This window comes from Salvia hispanica, chromosome 6, assembly GCF_023119035.1.
Source record: "Salvia hispanica cultivar TCC Black 2014 chromosome 6, UniMelb_Shisp_WGS_1.0, whole genome shotgun sequence".
Lineage (NCBI taxonomy): Eukaryota > Viridiplantae > Streptophyta > Magnoliopsida > Lamiales > Lamiaceae > Salvia > Salvia hispanica.
The window spans coordinates 5,021,853-5,029,859 of NC_062970.1; the positions used below are offsets into that span (position 1 = coordinate 5,021,853).

The 8,007-nt window shown below is 31.5% G+C and overlaps 1 long non-coding RNA gene across 1 annotated transcript; it reads left to right on the plus strand.

Annotated features, from left to right (window-relative positions):
* The first annotated feature begins 1,157 nt into the window (after positions 1 to 1,157).
* On the plus strand, positions 1,158 to 2,153 carry LOC125196713. The gene is made up of 2 exons (XR_007171932.1): positions 1,158 to 1,397; positions 1,598 to 2,153. It is a non-coding gene; the product is annotated as an uncharacterized LOC125196713 (long non-coding RNA).
* The last annotated feature ends 5,854 nt before the right edge of the window (positions 2,154 to 8,007 follow it).

The following is an 8,007-nucleotide window of genomic DNA, read 5'->3' on the forward strand; positions in this document are numbered from 1 at the left end:
CATAATTGTAAAGTTTGACTGTCTTAGGAAAGTGTGATATTAAAAAATGGTTGGCCATGGGTTGCCATTTCCCAAACCCTTAATTCCCTCACAAACCCTAAATTTTATAAACACTAGAAACAAGTGAATCATTAATTAACTCCAACATTGTCCACAATTAGGCCATTTTACTCTTACCTAGACCTTGAAGTTATAGTCTCTTTATATTCTTGTTTTTGTTTCTTTTCCCCAAATTAAATAATCCAAGCTGTGAAATATCCCAATCCAACAAGGCATTGAATTTAATCTCATCCTCTATTGAAAAATCAAATTGAAATAGCGTATAACACCGAGTTTAAGAATTTGTCGTGTTATCGATTACAAATCGATATAACTCGTATATGTCATATACACGAGTTTCAAAATTCACCAAAGTTTCAAATTTATATAACTTCTATACCCATCGTGCAACAATTCTAAAACTAACTTCAATTTTAGGCCAAATTGCAAACAAACTAAATGTATGGTTCGTCCCACAACTTAGGAACTAATCAGAAAAACCATAATGATTCGATTTCTTTGCAATATCACAGGACAAAAAAATCTAATCATCTATGTATATTGTTGATGTTTTCAACCAATCGATATTGTTTTCTTTATAAATAGACTAATCATTTAACTCATTGGTGGAAACGTCGGTATATGCTTTTTCGACTGTGATATTAGATATAATCTAACACAAAATTTTTCACCGTAGCCTAATTTCTAACAAATATAAACTTCATAATTTTTCTTACAGATTTTAAATTTGATTCAACTCTCGTCAATTCTCCTAAATTACCCTCGATTTTGAATACAATACTCCCTCCCTCCACAAAAAAATAGCTCTATTTATGAACGGCATGGATTTTGTGGACTATTTTCGAAGGGAGTAACTACTAGCATAAAAACTGCAAATATACTCACTTTCTTAGTTGACCATTTTTTACCGCGACCGAGGCAGTAGTAAAACTCTTGAATTATTTCCATTTCTTTTCTTCTCTTTTTCTTACTAAATCAGTTGGACCTTTTGAAGAAACAAGCTCACAGAATTATGAGTTTTACTAGGAAGTCATTTTGGACGAGGTTTCCAACTCTTCTCTTCTCTTCTCTTTTTTTCACTGCGGTCGGGCGGGCAGCCCCCGGGCAGCATATCCATCCGCCACGTGTCCACCTCATCCCTTTCCCCCTTCTTTCTGGGTCACCGGTCAGCCCTCTGGCTGCCCATAAAAACCCCACTCTCTTCCCCTCCACCTTTTCATTCACATTCCTCCCATCATTGCCTCTCTCTCTCTCTCTCTTCACTTTTTTTTCCATGGGAGAGAGGGAAAAGACTGCAGAGCAGAAAGCAAGCCTGGAGCTTCCTCAACTACTACCAGGTAATGCAATAACACTCAGACACACACGCACACACGCACACACACACATACAAAATGTCACTAAATTTCTTTTTTTTTTTGTTTTTTGCATGACCCTTTTCTTGTACTACTAAAATTCACATCTACACAATTTTCTTGATTTCACTATTATCACTTACTTATATTATAACATATTAATTCAATTCACACTATGTGTGTAGGCTTTGATCAAGATCAAGATCAAGAAGATGAAAGTCTGCGGCCACACCTCGCGAATTTGTCCTGACTAGGCGCTATCCTACCTGAGCTTTTTTTTTTATTCGTCAAATTTTTTTTGACTTGTTGCCTTTTATTTTTCTTCCTTTCTGTGTCTTCTTGACCTTGTAAGACCTTTTCTTGACCTTGTAAGACCCCGGCCGTTGCCAGGTCTTACTAATCCCCGTTTCTTTTCGGATGCTATGTCAGACTCGTCTGATGACGGACGTATCCGCCTTCTTCCCCCTTCCCGGCCCGACTCATCTTCTCCTTCCTTGTCTATCCCTCCTGAGCTGTCCACACATTACTAGAGTTAATAAATTTAGAATAAAATTAACTCGATTTTGCTTGTAATTAATGTAATTCGATACATATATGTGTTTATCGAATAAAAAATATATATTGATTGAACAGTGTATATTCTCGTGGTAGGACCATGAAATTGAATTATGTTACGAAGGGGCAGAATATCCAAATATAGACATGCTGTGGAATTAAGGCCCTCAAAATTTGGTTGTTTTATATTTATGTTGTTGGTCACAAAAAGTAGAATTATTCTCTCACTAAGAAATCTGGTTCAATTAATTTGTCTCTCGTGACTGTTTTCATGTAAAGTCACTAATTAAATGATTATGATTGGATTCTCACTAAGAAATCTTTTTCAGTTTAATTTTTTGCATGCACTATTTACTTAATATTTGCTAGGGAAATTATATTCGATTTCTCTGTTACATTCTATCTCTGTATATGGTGTACAAATTAAGTAATCAAGAATTGAAAAAAGTGAGCTGCACATGCACTTGTTTTTTCCCTTACTATAAAAAATATAAATGCTAAAACTGCAAGTATAATACTTCTGGAATTAATAAAAAAAGTGCAAAAGACAAAGCTTTTTGGAGCGAATTCCAGAAAAACAGGGTCAAAAAAATTGCAGTAGTGTTATAATTGTTATTGTTTCTTTATGTAATAGTAATAAAAAAGGTTTGAGTTTTTTCCTTCATATTTTTTCTGAAGAGTGAAAAGAAACGTCTGAAAATAGGGCCCCTTTTTATATCAGTTTCAACATTTTCTGAGCATATTCTGCAAATACAGCTTAGCTTTGATATTTGGATCTTCTTGTGATGATGGCTTTTGTATTTATTGAGATTGGCCCAATACTATTTCTAATACTTTAGTTGGGGAAGTTACAATTTCAGCCTTGGATTTACCAATAATTTGCAATTTCGGATTTAGCGACATTAATTATGTAAAAAAGATTTTGTCAAGAAATTCCAACTACAAAATTATGGTGTTTCCAAGTTGGGCTATGAGAGTAGACAACTTTTTTCCATGTTCAACCACCTTAATTCATATCCCTAAATCTATGGCTATGTGGGAGTATCTTGGAACAAGATTTTCTCCATAAATTACTCTATGAAAATTTGGACAAATTAGTCAAAGTAATAATGGACACTAGAACTAGATTTTGAGCTAGCAATCTTCTACAATGTCCACTAATCCATATACACATATATTGTTATTTGTTAATTAAAGTTCTTCCCATTTGAAAAATCATGTTACATTAATTCACTAGTCAATTAATATATTTGAGGTGAATATTTACCAGTTTAATACGTTTCTCAATCTAACATCAAGTTAGTTAAGTGACCAAATTGGCCTTATTATAAGTTTGGTGAGTGGGTGTTTTTGAATAAGTACTAAATAACAGAATAAAGTGTTTAATTGCAATGATTTAGAGTGATGAGGGTTACAATATTGTAAGTAAATGGGCCCATTTGTGGCAGGCTATTATTCCATCTTTTAGTAACATAGTAACATGGACTTTTCACACCAAATCATTCCTTACAAGACTCTTTTCCAAAAAAGCTACATAATTTTGTCAAGGACACTCTCAATAATGCCTTGCTACATAACAAAAATAAATAAATAAATCACCATGCCTATGTTTTTACATCATATGTGGATGTAACAAAAACATATACCTATATTGTTCTATATAATCGAGTCAAGCATCAATCTTTTTCACTGTAGATCTATAGTCTCTCAACAAACTTTCTAAATTTATATTTATCTTTATATTTTTGAATAAATATATTTTATTCGCAATAACATTCGCTTAACGAGCTTTCATAAAATGAGTTCGAACAAGCTAATATCCGAAAAACTCACTAGTGCCTCAATATTTATGGCCCAAATCATACATAAGATGAGACATGGCAATGCACAAGAATATACGACTCAGCAAAAAGAATCAATTATTAAGGTTGAAAAAAAATTCTTGTAATTTATAGTACTATCTTCTAAAAATATTCTTGAAAAATAACAACTATGAAATGGGGTATTAAAATTAGTGGGCCTATATAGTTAGGTTCATTCTTGTTTATAAGAGTTATTTTTTGCAAAACCTCACTCATAAGCCCACAAGTTCGATTTCGGCCCGATATAAATGGGCTTGCTATCTGATTTTTTTTGTCCATCCATCTTCAAGCGCTTTTGTTTTGTTTCAAAGTATTGTTATTATTACTAGTATATATTTGTGCATATAATGAGTCTTACTAAGATTACTATATAGATACAAAAATCATTTTATAATAAAAAAAGTTACTCACCCCAAAACATTGATATTATAATAGCTTTACAGTCACAAAGTAATTGCAAGGAATTCGCCATAGTTTCCTTCAATGCAGTTAAATTTGTGTTAGCTAAGTATTAGTACTCCACTTTATAAGTTCAGACAGTTTTTTATATGAAAGAATCACGCAAAAGAAGAGCTCAAAGTATCAACAATAAACAAGTAAAATTAGCGACAAACTGACAATCCATAAGCCCAACAATAAGCTCACAATCCAAAAACCAAAAAAACCACAAGAAAAGAACCTTGTGGCACCCACAGTGACTTTTGCACAAGTATTGACCTCGTCACCTCGCCCAAATCCTGATGTTGTTAAAATTCTTTATCATATATATGTTTACACGAGAAAAGAAAAATTCGGAGCATCAACCTTTCATCGAAATTTTGACACCAAAAAAGTTATTTCTTCTTCAACTCTCAATTGGGATAGAATACAATCTTATTACACATGTCTTGTTGTTAAACTGAGAAGATAAAAAGATTACCTGGTATTATACAACCCAAAAGAAAAGAAAGGAAAATTACAAAGTAATAATCTGAACCATAATATCATGTAGAACATAGAGGTCTAAACTTGCTTGTTAAGATCTTTGAAGGGGGCATCGAGCCAAAAGAGAAGACATGTCTTTGGTCGACTGAAAAGACACATAGAGATATTCCATTGTGCACAAGAGTTCAAACATTCAATACACTAGCTGGATCGTTATTTTTATGAAAATTATAATTCAACTCTCACACACTTTATAGTTTATATATACATGTGAATATGAGCTATAGTATCAATATACTATATAGGTAAATGTTAGTAAAATAATAAAAAGGGAACAATTACTTATAATTTTCAAATCTTGTTCTGCGTTTGTATTGATGAGTTCTGGTTATAATATCCAACTCTTGATGAAATTGGCTCGATCGAATCGAATCTTATGTTCAATTTAATTTTTGAATCTTGTTATGATAATTGATAAGGTCAAAATAAAAGTATATCTAAATAGGTAGTTGATGAAACTTATATAACTACCTACATAATTAGCATGAAGTTCAGAGAAGAGCCCATTACATAAATGAAAATTTGAGGGCCAAGTTAAAATTCGTTACGCATATAGACTAGATCTAACTAAATAAAATATACTACAACTATATAAGAGAACTCCATCAAATTTTTTTTTAAAAAAAAGTACTACTCCATATATTTGTTTGTCGAAAAATCAGTGTACACGTCATTGTCGTCTTTTATGATCATATATATTCTTTTCTATTTGCCTGAATTTGAAGTAATACTTTTTGGTCCAATGAAAATGAAATCTCTAAAATGAAAGGGAATCCTTGACAATTAGTTTTTTGCTTATATAACATGTAGATTAATTTTCACAATTATGTAACTATGACTTTATTGCTCTATACTATGGTTATACATATACATCATAAGAGACCAAGCTAGAACTTCGAAGAAGGAAAGTGATAAAAAAAAAAAAAACTCTATAATTTATGGAGCAACTTTCAATGAGTATGAAAGTTGGGATTAAGAAGATATATGCATAGGTTTTTTTTAAAAAGAATTAGCCTTAATAAATTTATTATCATATAATTCGCTCCAATTAATTATGTTTAAATTTTGGCAAATTAAAAACAATGAAAAATGAGTGGTGCTCAATGCCCTATTGGTTCACGAGAGAAAAATAAACAAAGGATGTGAAATTGAAGAACAAAAAATTGCTATAATTAAGTGAGTGTCATTTTCTAAATTAAAAGATAGATATAATCCTTTTCCGTCACATCCTCGCGTCCACAACAATATTCTACATTTATATAGCTAGCTATCATAATATCTATATCTAGATATATGTATATAGCTTTCTTAATAACTATATCTACATATATATAAATATGTATGTATGTGTGTGTGATGTTGAGAGAGAGTAGCTCCTTTTCTCGCAATGTCTTTTTCTAGAAGGCCATAACCACATTCTTATATATAGAGAACATAAATATACATTTTATCAATTGGGAGTATAATTTAGTGTCCTACCATCTATGTTTGACAACTCGGAGTCCAAATATCACAATAAAACTTGCATGAAATAGCGACATGTAGTTAATTACAGGAATATAATTTATAAATAAAATTTTGTGGTGGTGAAAATTGTATTATATTATAATGGTGGAGGGGTGGAATAGATTAGAGAGATATTGACAGTTGAAAGAATTAGGTCAAACATAGAAAAATAAAATAATTAATGGATTATGATTTATGAATATTCATATGATGACAGCGCAATGGTCTACAATTATTACGCCATTTGCGCATTTGCCTTTGGGCCCTTCTTCTCTCTCTCTGGCCTTTGTTTTCCACCATATATATGTTGTACTATGAAATGTTTGGATGTGACTAATTATTTGAATCGATCTTGACCACTTTTTCTAAAATAATTTGAGGAAATACTCTATATGATTTGGTTGTTAGACCATCCACAATCGCGCTCTTTTCGCGGCTGGTCGGAAACCAGCCCCATCCGGCGCCACAATAGAAAACGATGGTAGCTGCATCCCAATTTATTTTTTTCCGATTAAATGATTTTTGCTTTACATTTATTTGTGACCGGTATTGAAGATTTTTATTTATATTTTTAGTACTCCGTATTAAATTTTATTTACATATTCATATTTTATTGTGACTGAAACAAGGTTGAAATATTATGGCCACATTGGAAAGTTGTTATAGCTGTAACTGAAATAATATACTACCTCCGTCTCTGAAAATTTGTCCCATTTTTTTCATTTCCGTCCGTCCTCCAAATTTTGTCCCATTTCACTCTTACCATTTTTTTGCAGTGGATCTCATATTTCACTAACTCATTTCTACTCACATTTTATTATAAAACTAATACTCCGTATAAAAGTAGGACCCACAATCCACTAACTTTTTCAACTCACTTTTCGTTACATTTCTTAGAATCCGTGCCGAATCAAAGTGGGACAAATTTTGGGGGACGGAGGTAGTAGAAGTTATGATTTTCAAGACATTGTCGAGGATGTGTACATATATAGTAAATTAATTTCACATTATTCTAAAAAGTATAGGACTTAACACTTATCATTTGTTATTACCTGTACAAATTTTGATATTTCTACTAGGATAACATTCTAGTCTGTGTACATATGGTCATCAATAAGTTAAATAAATAAAAAATTGAGTTTTAGCCACTTATTATCATTAATACCTAGCTAGCTATTTCACTTTTAACAATGTTGTGTATATTAAAAAATGAACACCAATTTACTTCATATACTGTTATAATAGTAGTATTATTTATTAAGTTGGTGTAAATCGAATTTCGTCTAAGTAGAACAAAGAAATATTCAGAGAACCTAGCTAGTGATAATATTATAAGAACGAAGTACTACTAAATAGATGTTTTTCTGCTATTTAATAATTTCAGTGACAATACATGAATCACATAAAATGGATGTGATTTTCCAGTAAAAATATAAAATGGGAACATGCATATAATTCAAGTTTTCAACCACGCCAATCATGACAGCTTACTCAAATAGTAATATCGAATATTGATGTGAACACGAACTACAAAACATTCAATTATTGATTACAAAATTGCATTGCGTGAGTAAAATTATAGAAGGAATCGTGTAAATAATGCAACAAGAGGATAAGAATATTGGAAAAAAGGGCTACTAGTATGCACATTTAAATAAATAAAATGAGTCAATTAACCGTCACATTCT